This window comes from Pinus tabuliformis, chromosome 2_2, assembly GCF_031772625.1.
Source record: "Pinus tabuliformis cultivar Carrire ecotype Pingquan chromosome 2_2, CPIR1, whole genome shotgun sequence".
Taxonomy (NCBI): Eukaryota; Viridiplantae; Streptophyta; class Pinopsida; order Pinales; family Pinaceae; genus Pinus; species Pinus tabuliformis.
In genome coordinates this window covers 1,169,390,119-1,169,403,059 of record NC_142300.1, presented here as the reverse complement: position 1 = coordinate 1,169,403,059, position 12,941 = coordinate 1,169,390,119, and positions in this window count along the sequence as shown.

The following is a 12,941-nucleotide window of genomic DNA, read 5'->3' as shown; positions in this document are numbered from 1 at the left end:
AAATTTGGACACAAGGTTCAACGTGATTTCTTCTCAAATGTTTTTTTTTTGCGACTTCTGAAACGTCATAGAAAAAAAGTTATAGCGAAAATGCCATGATGACCTGTTTCGAGCAACGAAACCCTAGAATCCAAAGCTCTGATACTAAATGTTATGAAACCAGCTCAAGAAAAGATAGAAAAGATAGATCAGCGCCTTATAATTCAGCCTCTTCGAGGGGAATACCTCCTTTACATTACATAAATGAAAAATTCTTGTATGATTCAAATGACAAAACCTCCTTTCTATATATAGGAGTCTAAGGAGTCACAATATAATCCAGCCGACCTAACAATAATAATATAAAGCCACAAAAATAACAATAGACGGATTCTATGGGGCACAGAAATAACAATATGGGGGTAATAGGGGCACAACAATATAGATAATTGGTATAACTATAATCGTAATGGGGTAATCACTAGTGGTATAGGGACCCAACAGCTCTACCAAGCCTCTACCCACACAGCTGTAGAGCCTACTCTTACTACTACCGACACCAACTTGGACTTACAGACTCAGAGCAAACAACCCATTACACTTCAGGTCTCACCAAAGAAAATGCTGCCTTTTACCCTTAGGGCCTTGCTCTATTTATACATTTCCATGGTCCACGTACCATGGGCAAGCTGACTTGCTTTCTATTATCTTAATTTATTTTCGGGCAGACAACCCTTTGACTTGACTCCTTACAATTCGCACTTTGCGCACTTCACAGAATCTTTACCATACTATTACCCTAAATTGTAGGCTTTAAGCCCCAAAACTGTTACACGGGGATCCGCTGCCCATCACGTACCCTTGATTGATGCAGGCTCCACTAGCTATGTTATGGATTAGGGGACTATTCTATCTAATAATTTAAATATCCAAATCCTAGATTATAGGAAGAAATATAGTTTTTTTTCTGAAAACATTGTTCCCCCATTTTACATGAGTGCCTATATAATGGATGCTATTTGATTCACTTCTGATTTCATATTCGTGGGATGGAAATGGACCATACAGTACCCTATGCATATCCACATATATCATAGTATTCTATGGGAGTCAAAATATCAACCCCATTTCTACAAAATTTTCCATGGAGTTGTGCTTCTGATCCACCAATTTTCTTTTAATGAGAAATGCCCTAGAATCTCACTTGAAGATAATAACCACCTATTATCACTTGGAAGATGGTTTGGATAAGAGTCCTTTACCTATGTTTGAGTTTTTGATAGCCTTGCACACCCACATGTATTACCCCTACATATTCCCGACAATCTCCTAGCTAGAGGAATAACTTATCAGACTATGGGAAATTGCCTATCTAAGGTAATGAAAGATAATAAAAAGACAATGTTGCTTGTCTTTCCCTTTCGTTGTGGTGTCTATTCCATTAAGGATTTCAAGAGTGGTACTAAGGAAATGGAGGAAATCCAGCTTATGAACTTTCCAACGTTTCTGAATCGATAGTTTGACCCCATTGATACTGCCAAGAATGTTACAACTTGGGTAGTTCAAGAATGAGCTTGATAAGTTTGAAAAACTATTTGAGTCAGCCTCTAACTATCCAAAGGTTGAGAAAGAGGTAGAAACGCAGTTCAATCCTAAAGAATTGATCCATTTCAATCAATACAAGACTAAAAGGATTTCCCACTTACCCAAAGATTTGTTAAAACTCAATCAATAGAGCAGAGATCAGGATAGAGGAGTGAGCTCATCTAGGTCTCAGATGTAGCTCATAAAAAAGAGACAGAGGATTCTTCTTCTTCACAAGCAGAGGAATTTCTAATAGATAAGAATCTAGAAGAAATTTGGGAACAATTTTCCAAGCAATCTCACCCCAAAAATCTACAAAGGCCTAAAAACATAGAGAAGACCTCATTTATTGTTAAGGCTTGAAAGGAACCTATGGACACTAAGGATTTTGAGATCATCCCAATATTTCTTACCTCTGAGGGCATTCTTAAAATAGAGGCTATTCCTCCTCTTGATTTATTCTACAGTCGAAAGTAGAAGGAAACGGTCAGGAAGCAGATGAAGAGGATAAGAACTAAACAAACCCATACTTTGGTCCCTGGCAATGCCTCCTTTCAAGTACTCTAGAAAGATTCCCAAGTCACTGCCATTGAGGACCTAAGAATAATATCATGATATGCAACAGTTTATGCTAGTGAAACAATTGATAAAGCCTCATAGGTACAAAAACTCCTTAAGGAAAAGGATGAGAAAATAAGGTAGCTTGAGCAGAGTTTGGAAAGTGAAAAGTAGGGATTCTCTTAGTAATGGAAATCTCAACATGCACAATTGAAAACTAGTTTTGATAACATGAAGATTCAATATGAATATGACATGAAGAGCTGAGATTCTGTTATGAAACCAGCTCAAGAAAAGATAGAAAAGATAGATCAACACCTTAGAATTCAGCCTCTTCGAGGAGGCAACCTCCTTTACATTACATAAATGAATAATTCTTGGATGATACAAATGACAAAACCTCCTTTCTATATATAGGAGTCTAAGGAGTCACAATATAATCCAGCCGACCTAACAATAATAATATAAAGCCACAAAAATAACAATAGAGGGATTCTATGGGGCACAGAAATAACAATATGGGGGTAATAGGGGCACAACAATATAAATAAGGGGTATAACTACAATAGTAATGGGGCAATCACTAGTATTATAGGGACCCAACATGCCCCTCTCCTTCAAAAAAGTGTTTTCCTCAATGCTTGAGTAGTTTTGGATACTTCTGCATAAAATTCTCATCCTCCCATGTGGAATCTTCAGCGGATAAGTTCTTCCACTTGATAAGATACTCTAAAATTGATTGATTTCGTAGCTGTCGAGTTCTTGTTTCTGTGACTGCTTCCGGTTCCAATATAATTTTTCCTTCCTCGTCAAGTTCTGGCAGTATTGTTTGAATTGGGAGCTTGTCACCTATAACCTTCTTTAAACATGAAACATGGAAAACTGGGTGCAATCGAGAAGCTGCAGGAAGCTCCAATTTGTATGCCATAGTACCAATATTTTGCAACACCTTGTACGGACCATAATACTTTGGTGATAATTTATTATCCTTCTTAGCTTGCTTTAGGGACATTTGCTTATATGGTTGTAGCCGTAGGAATACCCAATCACCTACATCAAAACTTCTTTCACTGCGATGTTGATCTGCCTGTTGTTTCATTCTATTTTGTGCCAACACGAGGTTATCCTTTAAGAGTTGGAGGACTTGTTGTTGATGTTCGATGTGATGTTCCACTGCCTGAACCTTAGAATTTTCTCTTAAATATGATGTGATGGATGGTGGTTGATACCCATAAAGTGCCATAAATGGGGTCATTTTTGTTGCTGTATGGAAGGAAGTGTTATACCACCATTCAGCCAGAGGCAACCATTTGACCCATTGTGTCTGTTTATCAGATACAAAGCAACGAAGATATCCTTCCAAACATTTGTTTACTATCTCAGTTTTCCCATCAGATTGAGGATGATAAGATGAGCTATGAGCTAACTGAGTACCAAGACAAGAAAATAATTATGTCCAAAAATTTCCAGTGAAAATGGGATCTCTGTCACTTACAATAATCTTTGGGTTTCCATGTAGCTTTTGAACTGTTTCCATAAATGCAGTAGAAACTGTACTGGCTTTAAATGGATGTGATAATGCACAAAAGTGTGCATACTTGGTAAGTCTGTCAACTACCACCATGATGACACTCTTTCCCTCAGACTTGGGTAAACCTGTGATAAAATCCATTGAAACCTCCTCCCAACGTTGGCTTGGAATGGATAAAGGTTGTAATAGACCCGGTGTCTTAATTGTTTCAACTTTATTTTGCTGGCAAACCAAACATTCCGCCACAAACTTTTGAATATCTGATTTAAGGCCATCCCAAAAAAATTCCTTCTTAACCCTGTGGTAAGTTTTTAAAAATCCTGAGTGCCCTCCTAAGGGAGAAGTGTGCAATTCCATAAGAATCTTTTTTTTTAGCTGGGAATTCTTAAAGAGGTATAAAAGATCTTTGTACCATAACGAATCATTTTGCCAGCTAAATGTATCAGAAGTACAAGAATCTTGTTGTAGCTTTCGAATAAGTGCCCACACTTCTTCGTCATTCTTCCATTCCTCCCTTGCTTCGTTTATCCAATCTGGTTGGATAATAGAAATGGCACACAACAATGCTTCCACATCCTCATCCTTTTTTGAGAGTGCATCTGCCACCACATTTTGCTTCCCTTTTTTGTAGATGATTTCAAAGTCATAACCCAACATCTTTGTGACCCACTTTTGTTGCTCTTCAGAGGATAATCTTTGTTCTAAAAAGTATTTAAGGCTATCATGATCCGTTTTTACCTTGAAGTGTCTTCCCATTAGGTAGGGTCGCCATTTCTTAAGTGCATGGAGTATTGCCAACATTTCCTTCTCATAAATAGCTTTGCTTAAAAACTTTCCCTTGATTGGACGACTTTCAAAAGCAATGGGTCTTTCATCTTGCATTAGAACAGCACCAATTCCATTTCCTGAAGCATCACATTCCACAATAAAGGTTTTTGTGAAGTCCGGTGTAGCTAAGACCGGTGCTTGGCACATTGCCTCTTTAAGATGTTCAAAGGCCTTTGTTGCTTCCGGAGTCCATGAAAATGAATCTTTCTTCAATAATGTTGTTAGAGGTGCTGCTATTCTCCCATAATTCTTAACAAACTTGCGATAATACCCTGTCAACCCAAGAAATCCTCGCAGATGCTTTATGGATGTGGGGATTTTCCATTCCTTAATGGCTTTAATTTTGCTAGGGTCTACCTTAACTCCTTCATGAGATACAATATGACCCAAATATTCCACCTCCTGGACTCCAAAGAAACATTTGGATCTTTTTGCATATAATTGTTTCTCCTCCAATAGTTGTAGCACCCTGTCAACATGTTCAACATGATCCTTCCAAGACTTGCTGTAGATTAGTATATCATCAAAAAATACTAACACAAATTTTCTAAGGAATGGTTTGAAAATTGAATTCATCAAACCTTGAAATGTTGAAGGTGCATTGGTAAGGCCAAAAGGCATGACCAAAAATTCATAATGACCCTCATGAGTTCTAAATGCCATTTTTGGAATGTCTTCAATCTTCATTCTGATTTGATGATATCCCGAACGAAGATCCAACTTGGTGAAGTAAATTGATCCATGCAATTCATCCAGTAATTCATCAATAACAGGAATGGGGAACTTATCTTTAATAGTGAGCTTGTTGAGCTCCCTATAATCCGGACACATGCGCCATGATCCATCCTTCTTGTGCACCAATACTACTGGAGCTGAGAAAGAACTTTGACTCGGTTGAATTATACCAGCCTCTAGCATTTCTGCAACCATACGTTCAATTTCACTTTTTTGGACATAGGGATATCTGTACGGCCTGATGTTTGGAGGAACACTTCCTGGAATCAGATGAATAGCATGATCATGATCACGCATAGGTGGGAGACCTTTTGGAGTCTCAAATACCTTGGAATGATTGTCCAGGACTTTTTGGAGATCTGGAGAAATAGATGATTCCAATGTGGAAACATCTAGCGAACATAATTGTGCAATTACACCTCTTTGCTCCTTTTTTAGAAGCTTTGTCATGCCATTAGAGCTGATTATCTTTCCTGGTTTCCCTGCAATACCCCTTAATTCAACTTCCTTTCCTTCCGTAGAAAATTTTATGAAAAGTTCTTGAAAATTAAAAGCTATTGTACCCAAGGATTGTAGCCATTGGACTCCTAGTACAACATCAGCACCTCCCATTGGAATGGAAAGCATTGGGCTAGTCAATACATATTCTCCCATGGATAGCTTGATATTATGGCACTTTCCAGAGCAATTTATTGTTCCTCCATTTGCAATCATCACTTGACACTCTGGTGCTGGATATAGGAAGCAATTCAATTCTTTTGCTACCCTACAATGAATAAAATTGTGGGTGCTTCCTGAATCAATCAACACTATTACCTTTTTCTTCTTGATTTGTCCTTCTATCTTGATGGTTTGAGGAGTGGTAATTCCCGCCAATGCATTACAAGATATGGTCGGATTTATTGTTTCTTCATCTAGGCTTTGTTCCTGGAGTATATCTTCTTCTTTTGACCTTTCTTGCTCCTTTTCTTCTTCCTCTTCACAATCTATGTAGAATAATTTCTTCTCAGCACACTTATGACCTTTAGTGTATTTGCTATCACAATTGTAACAAAGCCCTTTTGCTCTTTTTTCTTCCAATTGTTGTGGTGTCAACCTTATAGGTTGTGGAAGACTAGGGGCAACAACACTTCCGTCTTTATAGTTGTGAGTGGTATGCTTCCTGGTTGCCATAATTTTGCTTTCCATTTTTCTTGCTAACCTGAATGCCTTCTCTAATGAATCAGGTTCCCAAAGGCGAACATCATGTTGGATATTATCCTTTAAAGACCCTATGAACACATCAATCCTATGCTCCTCTGGAATATCTTTTACCCTTATGTTCAATTTTTGGAACTCCTCAATGTGCTCCATTACTGAACCCTTTTGTTTGAGACTTATCAATTGGCTAAAAAAAGTGTTGCTTTTTGTATATTCATAATGTGCTATCAATTCTTCCGTAAAAATTGCCCAAGTGATAAATTGTTTACGAGAGAAAAGCCATTGATACCATACAAACTGATTTGGTTCCAAATATACAGTTGCCATACGTACCTTTTGTGCGTTTTGCACATTATTGAGATCGAAGAATTGCTCCATCTGTAATATCCATGTGGTAGGATCCTTGCCATCAAACTTCCTCATATCGATTTTTGGAATATGGTGATTCTTCGATCCAACATTAGCATCTATGGAATCATGATTAACATTTCTTTTGTTCTCATCATGAGTTTCCTTTACTACCTTTTCACCATTAGTGATCCTTTCTTGTAGCATCTTCTTCAATTCTTCCATGTCTGTCTTCAAATCTATCTTCAAATCTGCCATGTCTCTCTTCAAATCTGTCTTCGAATCATCCATCTTAGCTTCCATGCCCTTTATCTTAGATTCCACGCCACTTATCTTAGCTTCTGTTAGCTTTTGTGAGCGTGACATTTGTTGCACTTGTTCTTGTAATTTTGATATATCATGTAGCATTTCTTCCTCTTCTTCATGATTCATGCTAGAGCTTTCAGGTTCCTTACTAGGTGTTTGCATTTTCTTTCCTTGGGGAATCAGTTACCGATAATAATGCTTTACTATGCCCTTTGAATTCCGTTAAACCAAGCTTACACAAAAATTTAAAAAAAAACTACACACCTTTTTTCACTTTATAGAAGCCTGATATTTAATCTGATGTATCTCTATAATTTCGGATCATCTAGTTCTGAAATTGCTACCTATAGTATCCTTCTATGTCCTCTTTCCAATGCCACAAGTCTGAGCCAAATTGGATTCTCCAAGGAAGAGTTATGTGAACTCTCGCACAGCGACTTGCTTTTAGACTGGTTCAGTAGAGCGAACTTGTACGACGTGCCACGAGTCACTATTTCAACCTTTGAATCTGAAACACACATACAAGAAACTATAGTCCGTCCTCTTTCTGTACCTTCTTACGAAATTTCAATCCGATCCCTAGAGAGAAAGTTATGACGATTTTCCCCAGGTCACCTGTTTTGAATGTAATTCAGGAGTCTGGAAAAAGACCAACTTCCTCAGATCATATCTTCGCAAATATCGTGCGAAAATCTCTGAAATTCGGACCCAAGGTTCAGGGCGATTTCTTCTCAACTAGGTTTTGTTTTTGACTTTTGAAACATCACAGAAAAAAAAGTTATCGCAAAAATTCCACGATGACCTGTTTGGAGTAGCGAAACCCTAGAATCCAAAGCTCTGATACCAAATGTTATGAAACCAGCTCAAGAAAGGATAGAAAAGATAGATCAACGCCTTAGAATTCAGCCTCTTCGAGGGGGCAACCTCCTTTACATTACATAAATGAGCAATTCTTGGATGATACAAATGACAAAACCTCCTTTCTATATAGGAGTCTAAGGAGTCACAATATAATCCAGTCGACCTAACAATAATAATATAAAGCCACAAAAATAACAATAGAGGGATTCTATGGGGCACAGAAATAGCAATATGGGGGTAATAGGGGAACAACAATATAAATAAGGGGTATAACTACAATAGTAATGGGGTAATCACTAGTATTATAGGGACCCAATAGATTCCCAACACAGGAGCTACAAAACAAAACTGAGCAACTAAAGGCCGATTGAGAAATAACAGAGTTGTATCATGTCAAACATTGGCCATCATCTAAGACCTATGCCAATTGAGTGATTCATTTGTAGATCAATTAGCCGACTTGAGGAACTATTATAGAGAAGTAGAGGAAAATATTTCCAAGTTCATCAATTGGTAGGAAATTTCCGAGCGCTGATCAGCCAATTTCCCTAGAATAGAACAATCTCAGAAATACATTGTCTTTCAAGAATGGGAGATTAGGCTAAAACATGCAGTGATGGTGATATATAGTTTCAGGGACATATCAAACAATAACATTGAACCAATCAACAATAACCTACTGTAGGCCAATCTCATTTCAGACTTCCTTGAGGATACCTTGCCCGATGTTAAATTTCTAACAAGGACTTGGAAATAAGCATAAAGAAGGAAGGATGAGGGAATAATGGCCCTATCAAAGATTTACCTGGAATTCCACTCGAATTTCCTAGTCAAACCTCATAGTTAGTGGTTGATGCTAAGGTGTCTTGCAAATACAACTAGTCATCTGCCTCCAACACTCAACAATGTGTTATTCACTACATATCAACTGAACCGATGACAGACATATGCTAGCTTCAACAACAAATGGCAAAGAAGTATTCCTCCTAGTCATGATCAAAGTTATTATAATAGCCAACTATTATTATCTTGTATTTTATTTTAAGTGTGGGTTGTTTAAACCACCTAACGTTTATCGAACTTTTCTATATTTGAGTTTTGATTTCAACTCCCCTTTCAATGTTATGATGATGGGGTTCTGAGTTTTTGCAAGAAAGATTTTGGTTTGCACTACTGTAGCTGAAAAATAATAACCACTTCGATTTTACTTATGAGTAGAGCTAATGTGTATCAGGTATTACTATCTATATACTGATGTTATGTTTATGAGTTGAATTATTAATTTCTTTCAAGTTTGTCATCTATGTTATTGCATGTGATTGAACAATTGTCACTATTGATGTGTTTTAATCAAATATTTTAAGTATATAGATGATTAACGATATCTCATATGTGCAGTAAATTATATCAACTAATTTAATTAACTATTTAATTAAATTTTTTATCATTACTCGATTTATATTCATGAATAGTGTGATGAGCTACATTGTCATATTATGAGTGAAATCTTCAGGTCACATATATAGAATATATATTCTCTCGAGATCGGTATTGCAAGTCATTTAATTAGATTTATTTATTTATTATCTACATCCATCAACCTTCACACCTATATATCTTTTATCCATTTTCATATATCTTTTTAAGGGAAACTAGTCCCATCAACCCAGTTGGAGACACCATCTAAACCAGAAAAGGAGATGCTCTAAGTTCCTAATGGGGTGGTTTTCTTGGATGTTTTGGCCATGTTTTTTGAGCCTTCAACAAAACCATGAGAACCAACCAAAAACAAACAATGAAAGGAAATCCACAATCACCATGGCTATCTAGGAAATGGCAAGGCTAGGAAAATCCATTGTCAATCTAAGCAATCCTCCATGCCAGTGATAGATCACAACCAAGAAACCACATGTATATGCCATGCATGCCAAAACTGGTGAAAGAAACATACATGAAACTTGGCACTTGCAAGAAAATCTGATGTAGTTCCTAATCTCAATGCCTTATTACACTTTCCTGCTCTTCCTTTGCCTTCTTGCTCCAAGAATCCAAGTGTTCCACACCCACCAAGAGTGATTCAAGAAAAATCTAAGTCTCCAAGAGTATGAGAGAGATAGAGAGAATAACGAGAGAGCTCCAAATTTTAATTGACCAAAATATACCAAATGATCCTCAAAATCCTTTTTATGAATGAGGCCTCTATTTTCTTCACCATTATTTTCATCCTCACATGCAACCTGTAACCTTTCACCTCCCTTCTCTCCTAATTTCCATTGTTTCCATAAATAAATGTGACAAAATGCCATTTTTTCCTTTCCAAATCCCTAGTCATTGATTTGTGTAGCTTGGGAGGTACTCCAAGCCCTAGGGTTCAGGGTTTGGAGGGAAAATCACCACAAAGGCAGCTTGTGGGTGTTGGGTGTAGTATATGTTTGACTAATGGATCAACATTTAATTTTCAATCTAGGAGTTCGTAAACTTCGAGGCACAACACTGGAAATGCAAGAGAATGACTCTAGGAACATGCAAAAGAAAATCCTAACTTGTGTAGAAATTGGTCACACCACACTAGAAACTGGACTCTCACTCAGAAAATAACAGTAAAAGATTTTAGTGGAAAAATACTTCTTAAATAAATAAATAAACTCATAATTCATTCCACTCAATAAATTAATTATAAAACTCAAAAGATTCAAAAAGTAGATCTATTCATGTACTAGGAAAAGAGAGTGAATTTGTTTATGTTATGACAATTTTGTTCCTGTACCGAAATGAACATGTTCGTGTACTGGAACAATTCCATCCCTGCACTAAGAAAACATAGAAAATTCGTTTAGGTACTATAATAACTCTATTCCTGTACTAGACTGACTCTGTTCCTATACAAGAATACTATGTTCCTGTACTGGAACGTTCTATTCTTGCACTAGAACACTATGCTCCTCTACCAGAACACCTTGTTCCTACACTAGAACATACTTACATTTGAGAGTCCTTCATTCCTAAATTGATGTGCCAATGCAGTAAACTGTAAAATAACAAATGTAGGAAAGGAACTTCAACTTGAGAAATAATGAAAATAAACATGAATCAACTGCAAACTTCAATAAAAGAAACACTGCATAGATTCAAGGACATTCACACCTTTAGAAATGACAAACTCATGCGTAGCCATAAAAATCACCATTCAAGATTGAACTCAAGCCCCTTTCAGGACCTATTTCACAATGTAGTATATAGATGTATTTTTTACAAGATCAAATATATTCACATGAAATATATAAACTCAAAAAATAATTATTATGATTATCGTTCTTAACAATGCTTAGTTACAACCAGTCATGGATATTATAACAACTTTAATATCACATGCAAAGAAATTGTCTCACCGTTATACTTTATATTTCAACTCTGGTATGATATATAATAAAGAAAATATAAAAAACTTAAAGTATCAAACTATAACCCTAGCTACCTTCCAGAAACTATTTAAGTAAAATTCTTAGAAAAGGATAGACATGCACCAATGCTTAAGAAAGGAATGGAAATGTTGGAACTAAACTAAAGCACTCAACACACACATAACTCCTTAGATCTAAGGTCACACAAACAAGAAATGCATTCACAAAATATTCGACACACCCACAAACTCAAGCATGAATAAATCACTCCTACACAAAATAATATCACTGCATCTAAACATAATGAGAGAATATTGGGGGGAACGAGATGGGTTGGCTAGGACCTAGCCAACTAGCTCATTTCCCTTTAAGTAAAAATCTTAACTATGAGAGTAAGATCAACGTTATAGAGAATAGTGAAAATGAATGCATGAACTTGACATTTAGCTTATATTAATGAAGTTCAATTCTTCAGTACATCTTGAACTCAATGATCCAGCTCCAGATGAAAAAAGGAAGGGTGAGTAACCCCCGAAATTTAGTTCAGTAGCATTACTAGAACAATTTTGTCCTTGCACTAAGAAAACATAGCATATTGGTGAGACTGGTCGCTCTATTAATCAGAGGATTAGTGAGCACTCGACAGAGTTAAATCATGGGAGTGCCAAGTCCTCCACCCTTACAGAGCATGCCGAGAAGACCAAACATCATGTTTGTATCAAAGAGGCTCGTGTTATTGCAAAAGTTGCGCAGTTTCACCATCGAAAATTTAGGGAAGCCCTTGAAATCGAGAAAAGGCCTAATAATCTCAATAGGGATGATGGCTGGAAGATTAGTAGTTGTTGGATCCCAGCCCTTTCTTCCTAGCCCTCTTCGTCTCGTTCATCATTTTTTCCTTTCCTTGGCCTTTTTTGTTTCTTTAGCTTACCTTCATTTATAGTCCTTTGATATCTTATGTCTTCTTTGATTGGTTGTAACAATATGATCCCTTGATCAAGTTTTAATTTATTTACTCTTTAATAAAATATCTTAATAATTAGTAATAATGGAATTATTTACCCTAGACTATTATTAATATTAATATTATCTTATTAATATATTTTTTAACATTAGTCACTTTAATTTTAGTAATGGATTTACCCTAATATTAAAAGTTATAACAATATCATTATTATCATTAATAACAATAATGAAAATAGTAACAATAGTTTAGTAATATTAATAATAGAATTATTCACCTTAATATTTTAATATATTTACTCTTTAGTAAAACATATTAATAATTAGTAATAATGGATTATTTACCCTAGGCTAGTATTAATAGTAGTAAGAATAATATTATTTTGAAATTAATAATAATAATATTACTAATATTTTAACATGAGCCATTATAATATATTTACTCTTGAGTAAAGTATTTTAGAAATTAGTAACAATAGAATTATTACCTTAGACTATTATTAATATTAATGATAGTAATAGTAATAATAGTACTTTGAAGTTAATAATAATAATAATATTAATATCAATTTAACAATGGTCACTTTAATTTTAACATTGGATTTACCCTAATATTAAGAATTTTAATATTAGTATCATAGTAATAATAA